Here is a 16,468-nt window from a genome sequence, read left to right on the forward strand (position 1 = left end):
TCCTTCTCTTTCAGGAAAGACACGGCCAGAGATGAGCCAAAGTTGCACAAAAAGAGTCTTGGGAAAGGCTCTGGCGGAGTTTTGAGACATGGTTCTCAGGGCTCAACCAGTTTTGGGAAATGTTTTGTCTGGGTAGCTTTCATTTTTAATAGAATTCAAGGGTTGCCCCTCAGCCTGATGTGACGTTTGGTCAAGAAAGAATTCTTGAAGGGCCCCTGGATGGCTCAATCAGTTAGGTGTCTGCCTTTGGCTCAGGTCATGATCCCAGAGCGGGGAGCCTGCTTCTTCCTCTCCCTCTGTCCTTCCCCCCCACCCCTTGCTCTTGCTGGCTCTCTCTCTCATGTTCTTTCTCTCAAATAAATAAAATCTTAGAAAAAAAAGAAAGAATTATTGAGACATTTTTGGTGCAAAAAGGTGTTTTATTAAAGCACTAGGACAGGACCCCTGGGCAGGAAGAGCTGCCCTGGGATTGTGAGGAACGATTGATTATATCAATCATGGAAGGTAGAGATAAGGAAGTTTCCAAAGGGATTTTTAGGTGTTAAAGGTGACTTCCAGGGTCCTGGAGGTCTGGCTACTGTCCAGGAGAGGTTGCTTTTTCCCCTCTAGCAAAGCATTACCATTAATGCAGCTGTGAGTTCCTGGAGGAATGTCCTGCTCTGCCTGTCTCAGGTATGTACTCATGGGCTGCAGGTTGTAAGGAAATTTAATTTTATCTACATTCCCTTTGACTTGGTTCTCCTCATCAAGCAGAGGCAGAGCCATGGTTTCCTCTCTTGTTTTTCCTGGCCCCGGAACACCAGTTTGGGCCAAGGCTGGTTCAGTTGTCTCAGGCTGGCCTGCTGGCTGAGTCTCTGTGCACTGTGGCCAGGAGAGTGGCCGAGGTCAGTGTGTCTCCTCCCGTTACAACACACAGTAATGAAGTGAGGCTCTGCTCTGCAGAAACCTGGTCTCCTCCCCTTGCCCACAAATGATAAGAGACCATTCAGTAACTACTATTATTGTCACTTTGATGCCCATGTTACCATTATAGTTGCTATTACTATGCACTGCACTGACCACAGCAAAATCTAAAGAAGAGTTTCATCTCACCCAGACACCCTGGGTCAGAAATAGCCAGAAGGCATTATTGAAAGGGCCTGCCATGAAGAGTAAGGCCTCCCTCAGATGACAGCACAGGAGCTAGAGAGGTGGCAAGTTTCTGACTGTGCAGAGGTGGGGAAGAGAAGGTTGAATGGCTGAATGCATAGACTTGAAAGGAATTTAATCTCAGCCCATGTGGTGGTCCAGGGGGGCAAGGGGTCCACTCTCAGTGTTCTCTTTTGCCCTGGGCACTGAAGATCTGGATTTGGGGGGGAACCTAATTATTAAAAGGGAAGAGGGATATAAGGTGCAAAGAGCTGAAGACAAAATAGAGGCAAAAGGTCTGGAAGAGAACATGGAGCCCACCTCAGTCCTCTTTGAGGTTAACCTGAAGTCAGGTGTAATGGGGGAGGTGAGCTGCTTGCTCTACTGAAAGCCTTCCGGGAAGTAATTTACCCAGCTATGCTTTGGGGACAGTTGGGCGAGTTTACAGTGCTTCAGTGAGAATGCACCTGGAAACAACCACCCTGAAGGGAAATCAACGCAAACTATTCTGTGAGCTTGGAAATTGTCTTATAAGAAGTTATTAACGTGGCATGGAGGGAGGTTGGAGTAACGAAGGCTAACAAAGAGGTTACTATGATGTTTAAAAAAAAAGCAGAGTGGAAGAAGTTTGAATTATTAGATTTCCATTAGCAGTATTCTGGGACACAGCATTCTGTTTCTTTAATTTACAATCTTTCTCAAGGTGAAAATATTTTCTGTCTGGACTCCCTGTCTTCTATAAACTTACGATATGTGGTATCAGACGCCTTAGTGGTCTTGTACATGTGATAGGCACCTCCTAGTGCCTGGCCTGAGGATGAGGACTGGTGTCTGTTATACATGAATATTGGTGTTTGGCTTATGAGTCAGGAAACCTGAGTGTGGTTTCTGCGAATCAGACCCCTGGTGCCTCAAGACTCCAGGGGGAACCCATGAGCTGGCTCCTTAGCCATAAGCTCCAGTGGAACACACTTCAGATTGTCCCCCAGGGGTGGCTGCTATATTGCATGTTAGCTTTGTAGCTTTCCGGCTGGCCTGACCTCAGCTGAAAGTTGCCACAAGTTCACCCTTATATTCGGCACTTGTAGTTTCTTGTTTTGGAAATAGACTTTCTAATACGAGTCAGAAAAACCCGGCTGACATCCCGACTCTTGCATTGATGAGCCATGGGATGTTGGCCAGGACACTTTGCCTGTGTGTTTCTTAGTTTTCTCATGTGCACAAAAGCTGAGAGTGGGAAGGAATAAGGAGAGCATTGGTCCCGTTCAACTCTGTCAGTCCTGGCTCCAAGATGTCTGGGAGGGGTACCCATTGCTCCACATTAGTCAGCAGCACGAGCTCATGAAGTTGCTCTGGAATCTGGCCTTTCCAACATGTCTTCCTCTGAACCTCTCCCCTGTGGTCTTCCTTTTCTGCCAGTTTTCATCTCTTATAAGCTCGAAATAGCCAGAAATAAAATGAAATCAGTGAACACTCCCAGCTGCTCACTAGGTCCTGAAGAGACCCTTAGCAAGGTGCACTGGATGACAGTAGTTCTCAGATCAAGGCCTGAGCTATGAAGGTGGTAGAGGGGGAAGAGCCCGTAGGTAGTGGTGAGGTCGCACTGCAGCTGTCACAGCTGGCACCAGGTTAACTGGATCTGGACAGGATGTGTGTCAGTTCTGCTCTAGCATAGAACGTTGTTCAGCACCTTGCTCAGGGTTTAGTGGAAAAGTGCTGAGTTGGGATCAGGGCAGCACAACTGCAAGATCGTGTACTCCTGGGCATGAGCCTGCCTCAGGCCCAGATGCTTGCTTCTCCCTGACTGGTGCTGAAGCTGCCGTACTGCCCCCGATCTCTGGGTATGGAGTAGGCATATACTGGCTGGCTCCTACAGTCGGCTTGATGGTGCTCTGAGTACCCTCTATGGGAAGTGGGGGACCCCAGCAAGTGGACTGGCCTGCATCTGGCAAGGTAGGCTCCCACAGAGCAGGGTGGGATTGGTCCTATTCTGGAAGGCTTGGTGAGAAGACAGTGGAAGCCAACACCTGGGGGCAAGTGACTAGTTGAACAATATATACAGGTAATGACAGATGGGGGTGCAAGAACTAGTATAGGTTTTAGACTGGAGTCCTCCCTGGTGCAGAGTTCTTTAGGACAGTTGACTCCAAATGCCACTGTGTTTGAGCTACTGTTGAGCTGGTCTTTAGAGCCCCTCTAACTATGGTCCTGATCCTTAGGAATGGAGCTCTGGTGTTTATCCAATGCAGGGAGGTTCGAAAAGAAGAGGGGACAGGGGGAATGGATGGCGAGAAGAGGGAAAGAGGATGTAAGAGGAGGGTGTATAATGGGTAAAGGAGGGAAGAATGGAGAAAGGAGGAGATGGAAGGAGGTGGGGGAGAAGAGGTGGGAAAGGCAGTTGGTGATCCCCTAGGGTAGCTGTAGAGAATCAGGGGTCCCAGGCCATGGAAGTCTGTGTGCCTGTGACCCTTGGCCTCCTCAGATTGGCTCAGCTAAGCCTCACCCCATGTCATGCATCATACCACCCATATAGGTCTTCAAACAGAGCCAGTGTTGCCACTGGGGAGATGTCTGCCACTTTTCAGGGAAGCCATTCCTTAGGGTAGAGAGGCAACAATCCCACATGGACATAAAATCCCATATCTAGAATTCACACAAATCTCTCAAGTTTGTTACCATTGGAGCTAATTCAAGAAGCATCCACTGGGCATCACTACATGTAAGTTACCTTTTGTGGTGCTGGGAATAACAGAAAGCCAAGTAACTTATTGATCCAGTGGTGGTGGTGTGCACTTGTGTAAATGGGACAAACGCATAAATAGAGGCAGTGCGAGCCTGAACCTGCTGGATGATTACTGATGGGCCCTGAGCTGTAGGTACCAAGTATGTGCAGAGAAACAAGAAGTGAGCATCAACCTCCAGGTTTGTCAACAGCTAGAACAGACAACGGGAAAGCGAGGTAGAAGTTTGCAGCTGGGGACCCCTGCTGTGCCCTGAACAATGCTAATAGGCTCCTGTGCTCATGGGAGACACACATTAAAGGCTCAAAGAGGAAAACATATTTGGGCCTGTGGAGCAAGCTGGGCATTTCAGTGCTGAAATGAAGGCGTCTGAAGGCCCAGCCAAGAACTTCTCAGTTGTGTAAAGTGTCAGAGCCTGAGGTGGAGGCTCAGGGAAACAGAGGGGTGACTTAAATCTCTTTCCTGGGTGGCTCAGTCAGTAAAATGTCTGCCTCCGGCTCAGGTCATGATCTCAGGGTCCTGGGATCGAGCCCCTGCTTCTGCTTTTGTTTCTCCCTCTCCTTCTGTCCCCCCTCCCACCACTCATGCTCTCTCTCTCTCTCTTTCAAATAAATAAAACCTTTTAAAAAATCTCTTTTCTGGTGAACTTGAGGATTCTTCTTTGGTTGGGATGACTTAAGTGTTATTCTGCGAAGAGGTAGAGGGACAGGCGATTTGATGGAATCATAGGATTCCTTCTGGGAAGTCTGTTTCTCCTTTCTAGCCCTGGAGCACTAGCTCATGGAGTTCGTGCTCCATGAGTTCCAACTGGGTCCGAGCCCTGAACAGCCATCCAAACCTGGGCGCTTGTGCAAAGTCCCTGCTGATAAATCCTTGGGCTAGTTACTTCCCTCTCTGTTCCAATGTCCACGTTTGTTGACCCCTGGCGTCCAACAGGGGAAGTGTGAGTGTGCATAGACACCTGGTGGCAGTTTGGAGGAATTAAACTCAGTAGTGTCAGAGCAAAGCCCTGTAGGTGGCTTAGGTGTGTCTCAGGTGCCTAAAAGCGCTTCCTGGGTTTGGAGGCTAAGTTAGTCAAACCGAGGGGTTCATCCTGGGAAGATGGGCCTGTTTTCTAAGTCAGGTTTATCTAGAAATTTATCCTTGTCACTGGACCAAATGTTCACATTTGGTCTAATTTTTACTGTTTCTATAATTTCCTTTTGTTCCATAGATTTTGTTCTAGAGGTAAAATGCTTGTGGGTCTAGGACTAACATAGCATCTAAAAGGTAGCCGAATTTTTATGGTGCTTACCAAATATCTTTTAGGTTCCTACTATTTTCCCCATTTTATAGATGAAGAAACTGAGGCAGAGAGGTGATAAAGCCTACCCAAGGTCACAGAGCTAGTCAGAGAACGAGATACGGTTTGAACCCAGACTGTCTTAACTTCATAATCTCTACTTTTAACTTTTAATAAACAGTTGTTGACTGACTGATACACATGTTTGTTACTTGAGGGACCCTGAAAAAGAACTTACTTCAAAATATACTTTCCACCAAGGGGGTATAGTCGTATATTTACCATCAAGCATTGCCCATTTTCAAGGTTCTTACAGTGATTTTTTTGAATATTTTTAAATTATCTTTTTTATTCAAGTATAATCAACATAGTGTTATATTAGTTGCAGGTGTACAATATAGTGATTTAACGATTCTATACATTTCTCAGTGCTCAAAACAGTAAGTGTGCTCTTAATCCCCTTTACATATTTCACCCATTCTTTCACCCCTCCGCCCCTCTGGCAACCACCAGTTTGTTCCTGTCTGTTTTTTTGTTTGTCTCTTTTTTTTCTTTGTTTGTTCATTTGTTTTGCTTCTTAAATTCCACATATGAGTGTAATCATATATTTGTCTTTCTCTGACTGACTTATTTCACTTAGCATTACACTTTCTAGCTCCATCCATGTTGTTGCAAATGGCACGATCTCATTCTTTTTTAATGCTGAGTAATAATCCATTGTATGTGTGTTTATACAAATATATATTACATATACACACACAGCTTTACATATATATACATATATGTGTGTATATGTATCCATTGTGTATATACATACATACATATATATATTAAGGCTGAGTAATATTCTTCTATGTGTGTGTATATATATCTATATACACACACACACATACATGTACTTATATATACATGTATATATACCACATCTTCTTTATCCATTCATTAATGGATGGATACTTAGGTTGTTTCAATATCTTGGCTAGTATAAATAAAGCTGCAATAAACATAAGGGTGCATATATCTTTTTGAATTAGTGTTTTCATTTTCTTTGGATAAACACCCAGTAGTGGAATTATTGGATCATATGGTAGATATATATATATATATATATAATTGTGTGGGACTGGCCTGGCTCACATGATTACAGAGGCTGGCAAACTGAAAATCTGCAGTGTGAGCCAGCAAGTAAGAGACCCAGGGAAGCCAATGGTGCAGATGGTCTCAAGGCAGTCTGCTGGAGAATTCCCTCTTGCTCAGGGCAATGGGCCTTTTTATTCTTTTCAGACCTTCAACTGATTGGATGAGACCGACCTACACTATGAAGGGTAATCTGCCTTACTCAGGGTTCACTGATTTAAACGTTAATCTCATCCAAAATCACCCTGCAAGTTGAAACATAAAATTAACCACGGCACCTATCTATTGCCTTGGTTGTCCTTGTTGGGTTGGTCATTCCCCCTGATGTTAGTTATTTGAATATCCCTTTCATGATTTTTTGCAGTATCTGTGTATTATTTATTTAATATTTTCTTTAAACCAATGCTAACTGCTCACTTTACAACATGGATGGAGCTAGAGGGTATAATGCTAAGTGAAATGAGTCAGTTAGAGAAAGAGAAATACCATATGATTTCACTCATTTGTGGAATTAAAGAAATAAAACAAAGAAGCGAAGGGAAAAAAAATAAGAGAGATAGACAACGTGAGAAACAGACTCAACTGTAAAGAACAAATTGATGGTTACCAGAGGGGAGGGGATGGGGAGATGGGTTAAACAGGTGATAGGGATTCAGGAAGGCACTTGCTGTGACAGCACTGGGTGATGTATCACAATACTGTACACTATGTTAAGTAACTGGAATTAAAATAAAAACTTAAAAAAACAAAGCTACGAAGTGGGAGACTGTTCAATTGCCAGAGGTTGCACGTGCCCATTTACTTGCTTAGCCCTGGATTATTTCATCTCTTATATCATAAAAATAAAACCAGATTTTATATGCACACACATACAACTTAGCCAGGTTTTCTATATGCGCGCACACACAACTTACCCTTACACTTAAACACTATACGAGATAAATGGGATTTGTTGCATTAGTTTTAATTTTTTTCTAACACGCTCAAGAATAAGTAACTCAAACATTGTCAAAAGTGTACGTAGCACCTACAACCATCTTGCACACTCCATTGGGGGAAACTTGTCAACCAGGGAGGGGGGGAGGCGAAGCTCCAGCCGGCCACCAGGGGGCGCCACGGCCCGCCGTCCCGGAAGCGCTTGGTGTTCCGCGCCCGAGTGGAGGCGGGCCGCAGCGGCGGGGAGACCCTGGAGCATTACCCGCCAGGGGGCGGCCGAGCGCTCCCGAGCGGGGCGCCGCCGAGGCGCGGAGCCGAGTCCCCCCCCATCTCCCGGGCGGTAAGGGCGGGGTTGCGCGCGGGCCCTCCGGGCGGCGCGGGTGGGGCGGCGGGGCGCCGGCTCTGCGCCCGCCCTGGCCGCGGTGCGGGAGAGACCAGGGCCGCGCTTCCGGGAAGGGCCGGTCTAGACTTCCGCCCGCTCGGCCGGGAGGGGCCATGGGTGTCCTGGGGCTTCCAGCCGGCTTTGGGGCGCGGTCGGGTTCCTGTTTCCCTGACGTTTCGTGGGTCCTCCGTGGCGGTGTCGCGCCGGCCAGTGCGCACGCCTTGTCCTGATGTCTCTTATTAATATTTTAGTGTGAATGGTTTCTGTGCTTTAAATGGAAGCTTTTGTTTTTTTCGTTTTGAAAACCTTTATTTTTAAAGGAATTTTTTTCATCTATAGAATGGTGACAACGGTACCGGCACCAAAGGGTTGATTAAATGAAATAATACCGGAAGTGCTTAAAACAGCTTAGTACGTGGAATTTTTGTTACTACTGTAGGTGGAAAAGTTGTTCTGGGAAACACAGGGACATGTGGCCCTTCAGGGGAGGTTTTAACTCTCTCTTTCAGGAGCCTTTGGAAACTTCTGATTCCTGGGCTAGCCTCCTTCCTCCCTTTTTTACGTGTAGTCCGGACGTCCTCACTTCTCAAGGGAGGTGTTCCCTGCAATTCCATTTTCTCCACTGGAAATTCCTGTTAGTTTAATTGCTTAGGTGGCAATTAAATAGAGTTTCCAGCAGGTGGCGCCAGAGCACCGTGGGTGTGTTTGCCCTTTCGGGTCCTTTAATTTCACAGGGGCTTATTGAACATCTGCCCTACCCTACGGTACAGAGTATTGGGTGGGGGATAGGGATGCATGAAGCTGTGGGCAGGAGCTCCTGGCCTCAGGGAGAACATAAATGATTTACTATTCTGGTCTTTTTCCTTCTCAAGATTTTGGTCTTTATTGGATCCATTCATGTGATCATCAGTAAATATTTATTGGATGCCTACTCTATTCTAGATGCTTTTCAAAGACTTGATGTACATCAGTGAACTAGAACACAGATCCTTGCCCTCATGGAGCTTACGTTCTAGCAGGCAGCAATAAAGATAATAAGTAAGTAAGTCACATAGTTTGTTAGAAGTGTTATGAAAAAGAAAAGTGTAAACCTGAGTGTGTGGGGGTGGGGTTGTTGGGATGGGCAGTTTGCGGTATTGAAGAGGGTGGCTAATAGAACTCATGAGGAAAGCAAAATCTGAGCAAAGATTCAGAAGAAATGAAGCTAGCCAGGCAGAAATCTGGGGGAAGGGTGGTCTAGAAACTGTGAAAAATTTGCGGCAGTGATATTGTATACCCTTTTACAGATGCGGTAACTGAGGCTCAGAGAAGTGAAATGACTTGTTTAAGGTCTTATGTGGGGTCTTACTGGCAAGTTGGTGTAGCTTTACTGCCGCATTCCTAGTCCTGTGTTCATGTACCAGATCCCATCACGACTCCGTGTTTGCCGAGGCGATGGCGCCTTCTTGTAAAGCTGCACAGTACACAGCCTGCTTAAGTGATGACTCAGGTCAGCTTGGCGTATTTCCACCCGTTGGGTAATATCAAAACTGCCTGTGATCTTTCTTTTTTACATAATCAGTAAATATTTATTTGAGTGCTGTGGAGACTAGAAATGAAGCATGACCCCTGCACCTAAGGGACTAATAAACATTTTTGGTCTTCATCTCCTCTCTTTCATTTGCCTTCCCTGCTTCCCCCCAAACAAGTCCACTGATGATCTCTACTTACACCTTGGAATTGAGTTAGTTCTCAAACTTGGTCACCCATTCCCGGACTCTTCCCAGATTCCATTTGCTGTCAGCTGATACATGGTACCCCTCCCTCGTTATCTCTAGGTCCCGATTCTGCATTCCCTCTACACTGTGTTGGACTAGTCTATGAGACCGGGCTTCTGCTTTGCCCTCTACTCCTAGGCTTTGATTAGATGCCCCACCTTGGCCCTTACTTAGTTCCCCTCTAGAACTGTCTCTTTGTCACCCATATTGACAGTTGTTGAGATCTGTCCGCTTGATTGGAGACTCTGTGTCCTCTTCCTTGGAAATTGTGCTCCTTGGGCATTCTGCTTGGTCCCCCTGAGCTGCCTCTCTGAGCCTGAGTCACCTCTCTCTTCCTCTGGCCCTGAGAACTCAGGACATGTGCTGGGTCTCCTTCCTGCCCACATTTGCTGGGAGGTGATTGTGTTACCTGGTGTTAAAGTCCTGGATTATGTTGTGTGTGGATCAGCAGTGCAGGACAGAAGGCTGTATTTAGGTAATTAACTGAGAACTAGTAGTTTGGAGGAGAGCGGTACTTAGTAGTGGATAAGAATGAAGAGGCCTGGTGTTGAAGAATGGGTAGAATTAAGATGTGTAGGGGAGAGGGGCGCCTGGGTGGCACAGCGGTTAAGCGTCTGCCTTCGGCTCAGGGCGTGATCCTGGTGTCCTGGGATCGAGCCCCACATCAGGCTCTTCTGCTATGAGCCTGCTTCTTCCTCTCCCACTCCCCCTGCTTGTGTTCCCTCTCTCGCTGGCTATCTCTATCTCTGTCGAATAAATAAATAAAATCTTAAAAAAAAAAAGATGTGTAGGGTGGTGAACAGGGTGGTGGTGAACTTGGGGTGTTGTGGGACAATGAGACATTAGCCTGAATAGAACAGAGAGGGTGTGTTTGGGAGTGCTGTGGGAAGATGGTAGATAGGCAGGGAGGGGCTGGAGCAGAGTTTGGAGCACCAGGTCAAGAAGTTTGTATTACGGCATCATGAACTATTCTTAAATACGGAAGTACCCGGGAAGCTGGTCTAAAGGCCTTAAGGACAACATGTCATTAGGACTTGTATATCCACCTGCTTATCTTTGAGCATCTTAAATTTAGTACCTTCCTGAATGCCCTGTATAAAAGAGGTCCCATTGGTTATTTTGTCATGGTGTCCTGGTTCTTATTCTTTGCTTGTTTATTCTCAGTCTCCTCTAGCGTGTCCTCTAATGATGCTGCGATGGCAAGGACTCCATCTGGTTCCCTTTCGTGTCCCCAGGATGCAGTGCAGTACAGCTACTAAAGGCTCTAAAAATAGTTGTTGACTGAATGAACACTCTCGACTAAATATCTGTTTCTCAAACCTTGCTCTCAAACCTTCTGGATGCTTGAATTCTCTTAGTGCTAACACGATCCATCTGGTCTGCACAGTTGGGAACTTGGAGTCAACCTTGATGCAGATAGGAACACAGACCCTTACTGCTCCTGAACTTAACATGGGCTGTAGTCCCACTGAGACCTTGTTTTATACTCCATTATGACAAGGTAACAACGTACCCTGTTGCATTTTATTTTTTATTTTTTTAAAAGATTTTATTTATTTATTCGACAGAGATAGAGACAGCCAGCGAGAGAGGGAACACAAGCAGGGGGAGTGGGAGAGGAAGAAGCAGGCTCACAGCGGAGGAGCCTGACGTGGGGCTCGATCCCAGAACGCTGGGATCACGCCCTGAGCCGAAGGCAGACGCTTAACCGCTGTGCCACCCAGGCGCCCCTATTTTTATTTTTTTATAATATTTTTTATTATATTATGTTAGTGACCATACAGTACATCCCTAGTTTTTGATGTAAAGTTCCATGATTCATTACTTGCGTATAACATTTTAGATGCGAAGGGTGAAAGCATCAAATGTAAACATCAAGGGAAGAGAAGTTAGAATTCATTGGGAAGCAAGGCCAATGGCAAATCGTAAGTTACATCTTTCTAACCATGATATTAACTATTCTGATCTCTTCAAGGGGCAGAATTACATAATGGTTTAATAATAGTATTGGCTTATTAGCATTAGATTGCCTGGGCTCAGATCATGCTTCTGCCACTTACTCATTGTGTGTCTTTGGAAAAGCTGCTTTAACCTTTTCGTGGCTCTGTTTTCTCATCCACAAAATATGAGTGAGAATAATACCTCACGAAATTATTGTGATTAAGTTCTCAGAGCCGTGCTAGCTCGTAGTAAACGCTCAACAAGGGATAGGTGTTGTTAGCTCTCACTATTCACTGGGCACTTAAGATAACGTACAGTCTGTTGCCATTTTGAGTTGCTGATCTGACACAGGCAGCCACATTTCATCAGGGAATGATCTTTACAAGATGTGACCAAGGGTGTAGTAGTGAAGGGAGGTTGGAGTTTGTTGAGTGAGGACTGAGTTTCTGCAGGAGAAGAGGTGGCCAGGGAGAGCACGGGTCCGGATGGGAACACGCACATGAATTCCCTGACACAACGAAGGAAACGTTACCGCTCAGCTTTCTATAAGCCGGGCCCCGCAGACGTCTGGAAGAACTCTGCCTCCACACAAATTTAGGGGCTGTTTGTTCCAGCTCTTTGAAAAATGTCCTCGGTATTTTGATCGGGATAGCATTGAAAGTGTAGATTGCTCTGGGTAGCATGGACATTTTATCTATGTTAATTCTTCTGATCCGTGAGCACGGAATATTTTTCCATCTTTTTGTGTCTTCTTCAATGTCGTACAAGAGTGATCTGTAGTTTCTAGAATATAGGTCCTTTACGTCTCTGGTTAAGTTAATTCCAAGGTAATGTATGGTTTTTGGTGCTATTGTAAATGGAATGGATTCCCTAATTTCTCTTTCTTCGGTCTCGTTATTCGTGTATGGAAATGCAACTGATTTCTGAGCATTGATTTTGTATCCTGCCACATTACTGAATTGCTCTACAATTTCTAGCAATTTGGGAGTGGAGTCTTTTGGGTTTTTCATATAGAGTATCATGTCATCTGCGAAGAGAGACATTTTGACTTCTTCTTTGCTGATTTGAATACCTTTGATCCCTTTTTGTCGTCTGATTGCTTTTGCAAAGACTTCTAGTACTATGTTGAATAATAGTGGTGAGAGTGGGCATCCTTGTCGTGTTCCTGATCTTAAGGGAAGGGCTTTCAGCTTTTCCCCATTGAGAATGATATTTGCTGTAGGCTTTTCATAGATGGTTTTTATGAAATTGAGGAATGTACCCTCTATTCCTACACTCTGAAGGGTTTTAATCAGGAAAGGATGCTGTATTTTGTCAAATGCTTTTTCTGCATCAACTGAGAGGATCATATGGTTCTTGACTCTTTTCTTGTTGATATGATCTATCACACTGATCGATTTGCGAATGTTGAACCACCCTTGCATCCCAGGGATGAATCCCACTTGGTCATGATGGATAATCCTTTTAATGTACTGTTGGATCCTATTAGCTAGGATCTTGTTGAGAATTTTGGTGTCCATATTCATCAGGGATATCAGTCTTTAATTCTCCTTTTTGATGGGGTCTTTGCCTGGTTTGGGGATCAAGGTAATGCTGGCCTCATAGAATGAGTTTGGTAGTTTTCCTTAAATTTGTGTGGAACCAGATAAGGCCCCGAATCGCCAAGGAATTGTTGAAAAGGAAAAACTAAGCTGGGGGCATCATGTTGCCGGATTTCAAACTATACTACAAAGATGTGATCACAAAGACAGCATGGTACTGGCACAAAAACAGACACATAGACCAATGGAACAGAATAGAGACCCCAGAAATGGACCCTTGGCTCTTTGGGCAAGTAATCTTTGACAAAGCAGGAAAAAACATCCAGTGGAAAAAAGACAGTCTCTTCAATAAATGGTGCCTGGACAATTGGACAGCTACATGCAAAAGATGAAACTTGACCACTCTCTCACACCATACACAAAGATACTTGACCACTCTCTCACACCATACACAAAGATAAACTCCAAATGGATGAAAGACCTTGATGTGAGACAGGAATCCATCAAAATCCTAGAGGAGAACATAGGCTGCAACCTCTATGACATCGGCCACAGCAACCTTTTTCATGACACATCTCCAAAGGCAAGAGAAACAAAAGATAAAATGAACTTGTGGGACTTCACCAAGATAAAAAGCTTCTGCACAGCCAAGGAAACAGTCAAAAAAACTAAGAGGCAGCCCACGGAATGGGAGAATATATTTGCAAATGACACTACAGATAAAAGACTGGTATCCAAGATCTACAAAGAACTTCTCAAACTCAATACACAAGAAACAAATAAACAAATCAAAAAATGGGCAGAAGATATGAACAGACACTTTTCCAATGAAGACATACAAATGGCTAACAGACACATGAAAACATGTTCAAAATCATTAGCCCTCAGGGAAATTCAAATCAAAACCACATTGAGATACCACCTTATGCTAGTTAGAATTGCAAAAATTGACACAGCAGGAAACAACAAATGTTGGAGAGGATGTGGAGAAAGGGGATCCCTCCTACATTGTTGGTGGGAATGCAAGTTGGTACAGCCCCTTTGGAAAACAGTGTGGAGGTCCCTTAAAAAGTTAAAAATAGAGCTACCCTATGATCCAGCCATTGCACTACTGGGTATTTACCCCAAAGATACAGACGTAGTGAAGAGAAGGGCCATATGCACCCCAATGTTCATAGTAGCATTGTCTACAATAGCTAAATTGTGGAAGGAGCCGAGATGCCCTTCAACAGATGACTGGATTAAGAAGATGTGGTCCACTCAATGTGAGACAGGAATCCATCAAAATCCTAGAGGAGAGCATAGGCAGCAACCTCTATGACATCGGCCACAGCAACCTTTTTCATGACACATCTCCAAAGGCAAGAGAAACAAAAGATAAAATGAACTTGTGGGACTTCACCAAGATAAAAAGCTTCCGCACAGCCAAGGAAATAGTCAAAAATACTAAGAGGCAGCCCACGGAATGGGAGAAGATATTTGCAAATGACACTACAGATAAAAGACTGGTATCCAAGATCTACAAAGAACTTCTTAAACTCAATACACAAGAAACAAATAAACAATTCATAAAATGGGCAGAAAATATGAACAGACACTTTTCCAATGAAGACATACCTATGGCTAACAGACACATGAAAAAATGTTCAAAATCATTAGCCATCAGGGAAATTCAAATCAAAACCACACTAAGATACCACCTTACACCAGTTAGAATGGCAAAAATTGACAAGGCAAGAAACAACAATTGTTGGAGAGGATGTGGAGAAAAGGGATCCCTCCTGCATTGTTGGTGGGAATGCAAGTTGGTACAGCCACTCTGGAAAACAGTGTGGAGGTCCCTTAAAAAGTTAAAAATAGAACCACCCTAAGATCCAGCAATTGCACTACTGGGTGTATACCAAAGATACAGAAGTAGTGAAGAGAAGGGCTGTATGCACCCCAATGTTCATAGCAGCATTGTCCAGAGTAGCTAAATTGTGGAAGGAGCCTAGATGCCCTTCAACAGATGACTGGATTAAGAAGATGTGGTCCATATATACAATGGAATATTACTCACCGTCAGAAAGAGTGATTTCTCAACATTTGCTGCAACATGGATGGCACTGGAGGAGATAATGCTAAGTGAAATAAGTCAAGCAGAGAAAGACAATTGTATGATTTCTCTCATCTATGAAACATAAGAACTAGGAAGATCAGTAGGAGAAGAAAGGGATAAAGAAAGGGGGTAATCAGAAGCGGGAATGAAGCATGAGAGACTATGGACTCTGAGAAACAAACTGGGGGCCTCAGAGGGGAGGGGGGTGGGGGAATGGGATAGACCGGTGATGGGTAGTAAGGAGGGCACGTATTGCATGGTGCTCTGGGTGTTATACGCAACTAATGAATCCTCGAACTTTACATAAAAAACCAGGGATGTAGTGTATGGTGACTAACATAATATAATAAAAATATTATTAAAAGAAAAAAAGAAAGGAAGCATACCAATCAAAGGCAGAGAAGCCTAATGGTTACAGCATGGCAGAGCCAGACCATTTGGTTTGAATGCTGGCACCAATGCCTATATATATAAATTTGGACAAATTACCTAATCTTGCTTGATGTGTAAAATGGAAATGTACCAATATCTACTTCACAAGATCATTCTGAGGATTAAACATTATAGGTAAAGTACAAAGAATTGTGCCTGGCATATTGTAAGCATTATATAATAAGCAGTAATTATCTATCTATATAGCAATAATATATAAATAGTAATAATAATGGCTATTGTTATCCAATATTTATTTTATATTAATTTGTATTTAACATCTAAATAATTGGACAGGACTAGATGAAACTAAAATAGTTTGTAAGGGACAGAAACCCAACTCAAGTTGGGCTTTTTAAATGGCAAGTATGCTTAGAGATCTTGAGGAAGGGCTACCTCTCATGAAACATCAGGACAAGAAGGTATTTGGGTGATCATCAGTAAACAGTGGAACCACAGACAACTCAAACACTGCCAGATTCTCTCCCTCGTTCTTCAAGACAGCTTCCTGCTTCTCTTTCTCTTTGCAAAGTGGCTTCCTCCTCTCTGAAACCCTGCCGGGAAACATGGGGCTGACACGTCATAAGCCTTATATCCTAAATTCTAAAAACTCAGAGGCGGGTTTACTTTTTTCTCAGTTCCAATTTTAAAAACCTTCCCAGGCAAGATTTCCCATTGCCCATTCCTGAGGCAGCTCCACAAACGTCCAGATGAGTGAGGGATAGAACAGCTCCCAGTCCAACAAGGGCTGCAGGACAGGTCTAAGCACTCTTGAACATCTTTTAAAATGTTTTTACATGAAAACAAGATTATTTAACAGCAAAAATAAACTTCTTCCTCTAAATCAGTGCCTGCCATCTTCTCTGCCAGGATTCCTCGATTGGCTTTTCTTCTCAAGCTCAGCGAAGGCTCCAACAGCAAAAGAAAATCTCCCAGCTTCCTGTACTTTCCCACACTTGGAACAGAACTATGTTTGTAGGATGTTCATTTCTGAATGAGTCTTGCTTGTTGTGCATAACTTGTTTGGTCTAGATTCCAAATCTAGATGCCTAAGTTAGAGGAATCTCATTCTTGGTCCTGACCACAAGTTTTT

General features: G+C 44.1%; 1 long non-coding RNA gene across 3 annotated transcripts in view; it reads left to right on the forward strand.

Moving 5' to 3' along the window:
- The first annotated feature begins 7,431 nt into the window (after positions 1 to 7,431).
- The window catches only part of LOC148109233 (uncharacterized), a 338,759-nt gene continuing 329,722 nt past the window's right edge, over positions 7,432 to 16,468 (forward strand). For all 3 annotated transcript variants that reach the window (XR_015726417.1, XR_015726418.1, XR_015726419.1), the window contains exons 1-2: positions 7,432 to 7,564; positions 8,549 to 8,644. This is a non-coding gene — a long non-coding RNA (uncharacterized LOC148109233). The remainder of the gene's footprint in view (positions 7,565 to 8,548; positions 8,645 to 16,468) is intronic.

This window comes from Ursus americanus, chromosome 12 (assembly GCF_024610735.1).
Source record: "Ursus americanus isolate L20-20 chromosome 12, mUrsAme1.1.p, whole genome shotgun sequence".
NCBI lineage: Eukaryota > Metazoa > Chordata > Mammalia > Carnivora > Ursidae > Ursus > Ursus americanus.